Below are 12,591 nucleotides of genomic sequence, written 5' to 3'. Positions count from 1 at the left end.
CCACAGATGTTGAATTGCCTTCTTCATTTGCTACATGAATTATTTTAAAGTCAATAATTTTGTTATCATAATTTAAAGTATAAATTTATTTATTAATAGAATAATTAAGAGTATGAGTTATTTAAATACATATTAATAAAATATTGATTATAAATTATGTACAACCAATCTATATATCTATGAGTGTTAAAATAAGCTAATTCGTCCATTTAATTGCTAAAATCAGCTTATTATCTTCTATGTTTTTGAAAAACTAACATGCATGGAAATACAATTATAAAAATATAATCCTAACCCGTTTATCATATTATTGTTTTTCCTCTACCAACTATTACATCACATGTGGCTAGTCAGAGAACCATCCTTGACCGGTTCGTTATGACTGATTTGGAAAAAAATAAATCCTCTTGCTCGAGCTCCTTTTACAAGGCTATCCGCCCAGAAGGATACCAACTCTAGTCGTAAAGGACGGCCAATCTGCTGGAGATTCAGACATGCTCACAAGGTCCGAACAATCGATCTGAAAATAAATTGAAGTCATCTGCCTTTCGCTCAAGCATGCCATAGCCCATAGTTGACAATCCATCTCGGCGTTAAGAGCCGAGAGGCTTCTGCGACATCCCTGCAGTCCAACAATCTCATTTCCCCTGCTAACCTCCAAACTCCACCCAAGACCGCTAACCAGTCCGTGATCATTCCAAGAAGCATCAATATGGCATATTGGGATCCGCAGGTCTTCAGGTAGTGGTGTTGGAGGCGGAAAGGGGGCCATCGTCCTAGTGTCTATTCATCATCGTCTCGGGTTAGTTCGCGATCTTCCAGCTTTCTGCTTCCACCTTTGCATGAAGCAAGGTATCCTCCGGGGAGATATCTTTCCCATTGAAAATTTTATCATTTCTTGCTTTCCAAATAAACCATCTGTCATACCTAACTCTATTGTTTTTCAAAAGAGAAAGCTCATATTTTGATAAATAGAGGTACTCAGGAAGAGACCCAGAAGGGACGGAAAGTCCAATAACGCCCATACTTGTAAGGCAGGGGGACATAAAAACAATAGATGGTTTATAGATTCCTCAAGATCCACAGCGAGGGCAGCGCTTATCAGATTTCGTGTGTTGGTCGGTGAGGTTCTGGCAGGTAGTAACGCACACTGATCGAGATTGCCACATAAAGTGTTTCATCTTTCCTGGTGTAGGACTTTCCATACATAACTTTGCTGTGCCGTGATACTTGGTTCTCTCATCGCTCCAGATTCTTGTTCTAACTTCGTCCTTCTAATCAGATCATATCCCAACTTAACCGAGTGAAGTCCAGATTTGAAATAATTCCATGCGTATCCATCCAAGGTACGGTTATGACTAGATCTTAACCCGAGGATAAGAGGGACATCCTCAGGTTGGAAAAATTCTCTTAGAAAACAAACATGCCATTGTTTTGTATCTTGTCGGATAAAGGAATATACCAATAATCTCAGATCCCGGTATCCGGTTTGCCGGACGGCTCTTGCAGGTCGAGCTCTAATATCCGGAATCCACGGTTCACTCTAGACTCTCATGTTTAAACCCGAACCAATTGTCTTCCTCAAGCCCACCTTCAGGAAAGGTTTTGCGGCCATAATACTCCTCCACCCATAAGATGGAGAATAGACGTTCCGGTCCTCTAAAGGATCAGATTTTCTGTAATATCTGTCTCTTAGAATACGAGGCAAGAGAGATGAGGGGTACTGAATAAGACGCTATAGCTGTTTAGCCAGAAGGGATAAAGTAAAGTCTTGTAAATCTTTTAATCCAAGCTCTCCCATATCTTGGGGAATGCAAATATTATCCCAGGCAATCCAGTGTATCCCACTGTTATTCTGCTTTGAGCTCCACCAAAAATTGGCGATGGCACTCCGTAGTTTTTCAGTCACTCCATGGGGTAAAAGAAAGCATGACATGACGTACGTAGGAACGGCTTGTGCAACTGATTTTATTTGAATTTATTTTCCACCTTTGGAAAGAAGTGTTGCTGACCAATTATTGACTCGGTTACTCAAGCGGTCATGGACATAAGAGAATACTTTCTTTTTTGATCCACAAATTTGTTCTGGAAGATCCAGGTACATACCCATGCCGCCCTCCGATGACATTCCGATGGCATTTTTGATACCTTGCTTTAAATTCGGGTCCACTCTATTCCCGAACATGATGAATGTTTTTGTCCAGGTTAAGCTGTTGTCCCGAGGCCGATCCATATATGTTAATGATCCTAAAAATCGGCTCCCTGTTGGATGCTCCATTGAGTAGTGAGATAAGAGCCTCATTACAGAGAATAAAAAGAAAAAGAGAGAGATGCCGCAATCCTCTCGATGGTATGAATTTTTCCATCGGTTCTCCATTTATAAGGACTTGATATGAGACCGAGGAAATTCAGAACATCAAGATTCTGACCCATCTCTTGGAGAATCCTAACTTGATCATAAGGGCTTCCACGAAGCTCCATTCTACCCGATCATATGCTTTACTCATATCTGTCTTGATGGCCATGAAGTTTTCTCTACAAACAGAGTTTGTACGGAGGTCTTGAAAATTTTCTTGTGCCAGCAGAATGTTGTATGTAATGAGACGCCTAGCCATGAAGGCCGATTGAGTTTCTGAAATTAAGTTTGGTAATGTCCCCTTTAGTCTTTTACTTATAAGCTTAGAGATAATCTTATAACTTACGTTGCAAAGACTAATCGGGCGGAATTCCGTCATTGCTGTTGGTTTTTCTTTTTAGGGGATGAGGCATATGTTAGTGTGATTAAGTCTAGGATCAAAGAATCCCGAAACGAAAAAATAATTTCACCAACTTAACTATGTCATGGCGGAAATCCTGCCATAATTTTTGATATAATTTACTAGTCATCCCATCTGGTCCGGGGGCTTTATCAGGGTTGATATCAAAGTGGGCTTCTTTAATCTCTGCTTCCGAAGGTTCCATTAGCAGGAGCTGATTTGAGGTATCTGTAACTTTCTCGGTAATATACCGGAGTGCATTTCTGGGTCTGTAGGCTGTGACCAGGTGAACAGGTCTTGAAAATATTGGGAAGCCTCTCGTTCAATACCTGTCACATTCTCCACCCAATTTCCATTAATATTTTTTAGGGAAATGATACGATTCCGGCTTCTCCTTTGTTTAGTAAGAGCATGGAAGAATTTTATGTTCTTGTCACCATCTTTGTGCCATCACTCATGACTCTTATGTTGTCAATAGACTTCTTCCTCACGAAAAGCTTAGCAGAGTTTCCTCCTGATTTCTTCTATTTCTTCTGTCGTTGTGTTCTCGTCATCTTGTGCTAAATCTAGTTGATTCTTTAATACCTCGATTATCTTTTCCGAATTAGTTGGAAAACATTTCTTCCAAATGGAGATACTCTTCCGACAGTTCGCTATTTTTTGATGAAAATCTTGACGTGAGATTCCATCAAAAGAACTCCATCCGAAAATCACCGCCTCTTTGAACCCTGGCTTTCTCAGTGATGCGATTGTAAACGGGGTGTTTATTTTACTAAGCTTCAGGTTTTAAATTTATAACTCTTAAATGTCTTCAAGTGCACAAATGTGCACTATAGTACTTAGGGTATTGATCCACAGAGACTTACTTGTTTCAGTATGAATTCACGCTAATGCTCAAATCAAACAAGAACTAAACAATTTGGGTTTTTTTTGGTTTTGGGTGTCACTACACCTAAACTAAAAGCAATTAAAAAGCAATTGAAAATGAAAGCATTTGAAAATCAAATGAAAATGGAAGGCTGTAAACAATTAAAAACAAACGCTGGGCTCAAGGGTATCGCAGGGATTTATGGATTAAAGCTATGACTAAAATAAGTAAAGGTAATCGACTAAGTATGTTCTAGAACTCGAGGCACGGAAGTATGAATAGCTAACTTTCGCAGCACTAAACAACTATCTCTTGCAAACCTGACCAATAGTTTCCACTCTGATCCTGGAAGGGAGTAGATGCAATAGTTTGAACAAGACTCATCAACATTCACAAATCATCTATAGGTAGGTTTCCACTCCTATAGTAGAATTTCTCGTTTCACCCTAGGTCAGACAATCAATGAAAGCTTTCGCAAAAAATCTTATCTAGATCGAATTCTAAGTGGCCAGCAGAGAATCACGCAGTAAGATTAAACGCAAACGAAGAACACCTAGAAGATTATAAATCCTAAATCTCGATTCATAGAAGAAGACACATGAAATTCCCTTTGAAAAACCTCTTTAAAACCAACTTGAAAACTACTTAAACATATTGTAACAAAGCATCATGAACATAATGAGATTGCTGAAAATTAAAAGAACAAAGAAGAAAAACGAAGAACAGAGTTGCAGGTGGAGGCGCGATGATGCTCTCCCTCGGCAGCTCCTTCTTCGAAGATGGCAGCCTCCTTAGGGTTCCTGAGGTACACACACGAAAATCTCTCTATCTCTCTCTAAGTCTGCGGTCTCCTCCTTTAGAATGACCTAAAGAGGGTATTTATAGCTTCTGGAGTTGTCCTGGACACTTAGGGCTTCAAAAATAGTAAAAGAATCGACTTGGGATTTACTTAGGCCGTCTGGGACGTGAACGTTTTCTGGCCGCAGTCGGGGTGCTTCTACCCGCGGGGAAACAGGCTTTGGCCGCGGTCCCCGCTAATATCCTCCTTCGAGACTGCATTTTCTGTCTTTATTGCATCGTGAGTATCTGAAGATCTAACCGTTGGATTATCTCTAAACCAAGTGCATTAGAAAGCTGGTTGTATCCTCTGTGTTGTCTCAACATTTGGGGGTGATCAGAAGGTGAGAAGATCTTCATCACTTGCCATACTTCTGACGGTCTGCATTTATCCAAAATTGCCCATTTGTTCCAAATTGTATATCTTTTGCCCAAGTTTCCTGAAAAGTCTTTTGAAACTATAAAACATTGTAATCACTTTAAAAAACATTAAAAACAGAGTTAAAAAACCTGTATAAGACATCATTATGATCCATAAAAGTGGTCAAAATACGGTGTTATCGACTCCCCAAACTTAAACCTTTGTTTGTCCTAAAACAAAACATAGATCAAGCCAGGAAAGAATCTTTAAAAATAATCGCAGGATCTAAACATTATCTCAGTGACTGTCCTTCTAAACCATAACTTATCGCAGAACATCTATTTGGATCTAGTCTAGAAAATTCTCACCAAAGTACAAACCTAACTAGTCTGTTAATCCGTCATGCAAAAATCTACACACTTAAATCTAACTTCCTGCAACTATCTCTTTACATTCATTAAGTGTAATAGTGAATTCTCATCAAATTCATTATTCAAGGTACACGGCTTTTGGCATTAAAGGCTATTTAAGTGGTGGAGTTTAAGTGTTTTGGGTTACCTGAAGAATCTGGAGGATGCAAGATATTATGCGAAACCGCAAAAGAGAGAAGGACCTGTTGGTGACCGCAGTTTTCAGTCACTTCTCCTTGCCAAATGTTACTGCATAATCCTTCCTCCTTTATTGTGAACAGCTACTTCCCGCAGACTTAGATCTTTTCCGGGAATCAGAATGATAATCTCCAAAACTCCATATAATCGAACTTTAGCTTGCCTCAAGGATAAAATTGATCATCTTTGTCCCTCTAAGGTTTTATTTCCTTTCCTTTCTTATTTCTCTTTTCTTTTTTTCGTTTTTTTTTTGGAAAAGAGAAATAAAATTTTTAAAGAGAGAGAGTCTAAGGGACGAGATTGTACCAAGATTTTGAAGTTTTTCCAAGGCAAACTGAGTTTTCTCATTTTGTTGAATTATTCCGGTAAAATCGCAGGTCTCCGTCTTCAGTGACTGAAAACCGCGTTGATCCTCTTTCTCTCCGACGTTTTTGCATATATCTGCATATAGAACAATGAAAAACAAGAATGCATGTGATTCGAAAGAGGTTTGGTGAAGGTAGGGAACTAGCTAATGATGAACTAGCCATTCAAGATAAAAAAAAGAGTGGTAAAACGGTAAAGGAGTCTTGAACGTATGATTCGTTTCCCTGATCTAATGCTTTAATGAAGAAATTAAGTCAAAATTAAGTCCAGATAAAATGATCTAGTATATCCTGTCAGAAAGAATCTCCATGAATAGAAGTCCGCTGGTGGGAGTTCGTAGTGCAAGTATTCTAGCTACTGCTTAGTTTAGTCCTAAATCACAAAAGAGTTATAAACGACGGAATAGTGTAGAACCACACTGGTCTAAATCATCACAGTAATGTTTATTGTGATCCTGGTTTGAAAACTTTTTGAAAAATTTTGTGAAAGATTTTGTATGTCCGAAACAAACTCAAAACAAATCAAATTTCGTTAGTAACAGATGAACATCCTCCCCCAGACTTATTTCACACTGTCCTCAGTGTTATAAATCTTGGAAAGAATGGTAAAGAAAATAGAAAATTAAAATGTCTAAGTGTACTTATCGTGCCGGAGAATATCGTTCGTAGAACTATGTTACCGTGGTTGCAAAGGGATGTCGTCGCTGGTCGAAACCTCTGGACCTTGGTCGAAAAGGGATAAACCACGGCTGATCCCTATGTAATCGCAGTGTTTATTTCTTGTCTGGTCTATGATCTTTGCGTGTCTTTTAGTCGTTCTTCTTTGTAAAAACCTGAAATTGAATGAAAGAAAACAAAGCAGTAAAATAGAAAAATAAAGGTCAAAGGAAAATAAATAAGATAGCTTGACGTTGTTAGCTTGACGTTGTTGATTGATCACTCCTTGCTCGTCTTTTCCTTCTTTGATGAAGGCGCATCGGTCAAAACCATCACTTCTCTCTCGTCTTCTCCTTCTTCTGTGAGATATGGCTTTACACGTTGGCCTTTTACTGTGAATGAGTTTCCAGCTTTGTCCCATAGGACAATGGCTCTGTATGGTTTTACTTCCTTTATCATGAAGGGTCCAGACCATCTTGAACATAATTTCCCTGGGAAAACCTTAAGACGAGAATTGAAAAGAAGAACTTTATCATTAGGAGCAAAAGTTTGATGAATAATCTTCTTATCGTGATATGCTTTAGTATTCTCTTTGTAGATCTTTGAGTTTTCGTAAGCATTGTAGAGGAGCAACTTCTCTAACTCGTGAAGTTGAAGTAGTCTTCTTTCTCCAGCTGTTTTTAAGTTCATGTTCATCTCCTTAATAGCCCATTGCGGTTTATACTCGAGTTCTACTGGAAGATGACATGCTTTTCCTAGATTGAATGGTGTTATTCCTAATGGTGTCTTGAAAGCTGTTCGATATGCCCATAATGTGTCGTCAAGTTTTGTAGACCAATCCTTGCGATGTACTGCAGTTTTTTTTCTGCAAAATCGACTTGATTTCTCTATTTGAGATTTCTACTTGACCACTAGTTTGGAGATGGTATGGAGAAGCAACATTATGCGTAAAAAGATTTTTGAAAACCTTGTTGATGAAAAGCGATCTTCCGTTGCTTATTACAATTCTAGAAACTCCAAAACGCGGGAATATAACAGATTTAAACAGCTTCATGACAACTTTCACATCATTGGTGGGACTAACGACTGCTTCAACCCACTTAGAGACGTAGTCTACTGCTACTAATATGTATTGGTTTCCTACAGAAGTCAGGAATGGTCCCATAAAATCTATTCCCCTGATAACTAGAGGTTTTTAAGCTCTAAATAGGGGTTATCAATCCCTTAGCTGTTGCAGCATAAAGGGTTTATCCATCCAATGTGTGGTAGACACTAGAATATAAGACAGTTTCTTAATTCAAGCAAGTGGTGAAGATTGTTTGTGACTAGTGCCTAAAACAAGATTTAAACTAAAACAAAGATTAATGATCAAATAAACATGCAAGCAATGACAACTAAGCAAGATGAGATGATATGAGATGATGGGAGCATGAGATTCTAGACATGATAGTTGGCTAGGGTGCTTTGATGCTAAATTAGGAATGCTAATGACAATGATGAGACTTTATTCAAATAATTAAGAACTCTAATCTAGATTAATCCTCTCATGAAGCCATTAACCTCTACACTAATCCATTTTCAAACCAAATAATCATTTGTGAAATATGAATCATTCAAGCAAATAACAAGACATCATCATGCAGCAAATGCTTAAACCTCTAATACAGCTCTTTCAGGAATTTCATCAAACACTTGTGGTGCATGAAATTCCCAGAATCTAGATCACAAGTTATATGCAAGGATATAGCCTAGAGAACAGCTGTTTAGAGAGATGAATCAATAAATGTAGCCCTAAGCAATCCTAATCTAACACTTTAGCACCCTAACCTACTCATCTAGAACCTCATTAAGCTAAACTACTCACTAATCATACTAATCTCCCTTAAACTTTTGCAAGTTGAGAAGATTGGCATGATTAATGATGAGAGTTGGAGATGGAGAAGATGGATGATGATGGGTTTGCAACTTTAAACACAGAAATCTCTCAATCTCTCTGATTAAAACTCACAAAAGGGTGGAAGATAAAGATGGAGATGATAGATAATGATGGATTTCAGCTTTAAACCCTAATTACTCTCTTGATTCAACCCAGAAAATGAAGATCTCTCTTACAAAGTTTAGGTTTTTCACAAAAGAGGCAAAGAAAACAAAGAGAATAAAGCTTAGTCTGCTGGATAATGCCTAAAACATATATATAGGTAGGGTTTCTTGCTGGGCCAACCTAGGACAAACTAGTTTTTGGCCCCAAAAAGGCCCACAAAAACGTCATGAAGCGAGAATGTATCGAGGTGATTTTGGCCGGTGTAGGACGTCGATATTGTTTCAGCGATTTGAGACTGGTTACACCGAGACACCACACCGGCTGAACTCACCTCGGTGTGGCGTCAAGGATAGCTTCAGGAGATCAATACCAAGCAGAATTCAGTCGGTGCAGCATCTCGATAATTCTTCATTAATTTGGCTTCGAAAAGCCAGCCAAAAACGTCAAGGTTCCAAGGTAATACCGACCAGATTTTGGTCGGTACTCCTTCTCGATATGAGTGTAGACCGCTTGCACCAAATCCTTCATAACTCCTTGCTCACTGGTCCGAACTTCGATCTTCCAACTCCACGAACCATATGACGTCCTTGGCTCCACGTTTGGTGAACAGCTCAACCCCGTATGACATTGGCAAAGCCCCCTTCTTGTCGGTTCTTTGAGGCGCATCGCGTAAGACCTGATCGGGCCGCGAGACATGTGTTCCTTCCGATGGCAATACCTCCCAGTTCACGGCTCGAAATCGTCTTATTCCAAGTGTTCCGGAAACTAGACTCATTCCTCTTGATTCTTGATGAAGACACCGGAGGTTGAATCGCATTGCAAGTCCTTCGTCCCACGCGATCAAAGTGAAGGTCTTGTCTGCACCAAACCATCTGTCCGAGTTGTTGTACACAGGCGAGGGTTCCTCCATGATCCCAGCTCCAAATTGCTTCCCAAAGTCTCCAAATGACCTGAGAATACTCCAAAAATACAGGACACTCTAGGACTTAATGCAATTCTTAACAAAGCTAGAACCAAAGACAAACTCTAATAAAACTAGCTAAATGTATGCATGAGACTCAATATTTGGACAAAAATGCAATCCTAAACATGACAAAATATGAGTATATCAACTCCCCCACACTTGTCCTTTGCTTGTCCTCAAGCAAACAAGAACAAATGAGAGAGAGAGGTTGAATGCATGGGAGTTCATATTTCTTTAAAGAGAGATCATCATTAAAGAATTCAAAGCTCATTGTTCAAGTTACCAATTCTAGACTGCAATGCAAACTGGTTTACTCATAAAAATTAGCCATACTTGTCACCAAATGAACCAAACTCAAGCACCAACCTTCACAAGCATTCCTAACGTCAACCTTTTGACATTCATTTAAAGTTTCAAGTGGATCATGTTCATGCAAATCAAGTGAATTCATTTGGCTTGGGACTGGGTTTTGAGATTAAAATGATCTCAATCAAGTAACTGGTATTCCATGCAAGGGGATCACTCAAAAATTAGCAGACTTTAGTAAAATACTAAGGGTAAAAAGCAATGGATGCATACAAAGATAGAACTGCATCTACCCCACACCCAAAATGCTTTTCACACTCAACTTTAAACCTCTCAAGACTCTTTCTCTAGCCTACTCACCCCAAATGGCATTTTGTCTTTGACACTCAATCAGCTCACATTACTCTCTTCATTTCATCTCTTAGGGGAATGCTTTCTTTAACAATCACTTAGTGAGTTTCTTTTCTTTAACTCACAAACTCTTCCTTAATCAAGCCTCTATTTGACTCTTTTCTTTTTTGAGACTCTTTTCATTTCAACACATGAGCTTTACATTTCAGCACACACTCACTTTCTTTCATTTAAGCATTCATTCCCCTAACCAATCCGGTTCTTTCCACTTTCATCACTCAGATTTTTTTTTTTCTTTTCAGCTCACACACTCAAAATCAATGCTCTCACTTTCACCTAAACCTAGACTAGCCGTTGATGTTGGACTAGTATCTACATGCAGCACTATCTTTGTCGCTCTAAACCCAACACTTTTTACCAAGTCTACTAGAAAAAAGGCCTCACAAATCATGCACACAAGAAGGGTATTTAGGCTTCAAAGAAAGGTTTGGCTAAAGGCAGAGAACTGTCTAAAGATGAGAGATCAGCTATTTGAGCTAGCAAGAGTGATTTAAAGGGATAAGAAAGCTCAAATATGTATGTGCTACCCATGAATTCACAATGATATGCACAAACATGATAATTAGATGTCAAATTCAAGGGTTCTCACTTAAGCAAGGTTGAGGCTATTCACAACTTGATTCAGCTAGCACAGAAGTATTGAGACACCAGTTCAAAGCATGGTTCACACTTGATTTCATACCAGTTTTGCAATGCTTTAAAGGACCAAGCTCTTAAAATGATGCTCTCTTCAAGAAAAAATATATCATTACTCCCATTTTCATATGATGCAACCTATATGAAATGCAAACTAGACTCGACCTAAAATGTGAATGCAACTACATGAGCATTTTTTGTGAAAATTTTTTTTTTTCAGATTTTTCAATTTTTTTGGTTTTTATATGCACTTAGATGAATGCAAAATGAGACTCAAAGTGAAAAGGAAAATAAGAGCAGAATAAACATGATTATTAAACACAAAACCCCTCCACCACACTTAGATAACACAGTCCCTTGTGTTATAAAAGCATGAAGGAGAAGTGCAAAGAAAAATCACAAAATGCAAAGAGAAAATAAGCTAAGCTAGATGTATATTTACAAGGATGGAGTGTTACCTTCTCAAGGACTTAGAGATGGAGCTGGAGACCCCATGGAGTAGGAGGGATTGCTGGATTGGTCTGAGGGAGATCTCATGGCGTCCTTCTTGGCTATGACCTCGTCCTCCTCTGATTGTGGTGATGAATGATCCTCTGGTCCGCAGATTCTAAGTAACACCCCTTGGTGAGAGCTCTCGCCAGCTTCTCCTTTTTGGAACCTCTCAAGCTTTGTACTCAGCTTCTTGATTTTAGCAGCCATGCTCTTAACTGAGCTTGCCAAAGTTTTCACTGTCTCCACCAGCTTCTTGGTGTTCTTGTCCTGCCACTTGTTCCACCTCTGAAGGTTCTTGGTTCGGTAATGAGCAGCAACAGTGGCTTCATTGGGCATCTGACCATCATAGGAGTCAAAGAAGTATCTATGACTCCCATACACTGGGTCTGGCAACAAGGGCTCCTCCTGAACCGGTTCCTGGTCTCCATCAGCATCATTAACAGGCGCTTTCAGCTTCCCCAACTTCCTGATTGTTTTAATGGGAGGGTTGATCTCTGGGTTGTAGTACTGATCCTTGGTGACATGGAAACTGATGTTTCTTTGTTCAGAGAGTGAAGTGAGGGAAGGATTAGGCAGCAGCACTCTGACTTTCTCTTCTTACCAATACTGAGATTATAGGCAAAGGAATCACCCACAGAACCTTCAAGAAATGTAGTTTTGGCCAAATGAAGTGCATCCATCAACTTAAAACCGATTGGTTCACCTCTCATCTCAACTCCAGCACTCAGTAAAATAGGAGTGATCAGGCCTCCTGTGCGCATGGAGGGTGCCTTCATTTTTGTGTCATGAGCCCATTTCCTAATTGAGAGAAGGTTCTTGACTAGAATGGCCGCCATTGTTGGTTTGTGAGGATCGCCGTTAAAAGTCATGCCACTGCTGAACTTAGGCATCAAGGGTTTAAGACCTTCTCCAATGAGCATCAACTCCTCATCATACACTGTTGAGTACTCTTTCTTTCCAAGGAAGGTGTGAGCTATGATCTTGTGCACCATCCTGAGCACTGGACTCCTGATACAAGCTGCCTTTGTTATACCAGCTGAATAATCACCACTTCCTATTGTCCCCCATAGCTGATCCAGGTCGGTTCCATAGTAGATCAACCTTCTTGCACACGTCCTTCCCTCAACAGTGAACCCAAAGCATTCACTTATCTCCCTAAAGGTCATCTCATACCGCTCCTGTCCAATTTTGAATGCAATGGTTCCAAAACCATCTTCAAGCTGAGCTGGTCCAATCTCTCTATAGAAATCAACCTGTAGTGATGCAAGAAATTGGCAAGTCATCTCTTT

This window comes from Eutrema salsugineum, unplaced genomic scaffold (assembly GCF_000478725.1).
Source record: "Eutrema salsugineum unplaced genomic scaffold, Eutsalg1_0 scaffold_1, whole genome shotgun sequence".
NCBI classification, from domain to species: Eukaryota; Viridiplantae; Streptophyta; class Magnoliopsida; order Brassicales; family Brassicaceae; genus Eutrema; species Eutrema salsugineum.
This window is presented reverse-complemented; position numbering follows the sequence as displayed.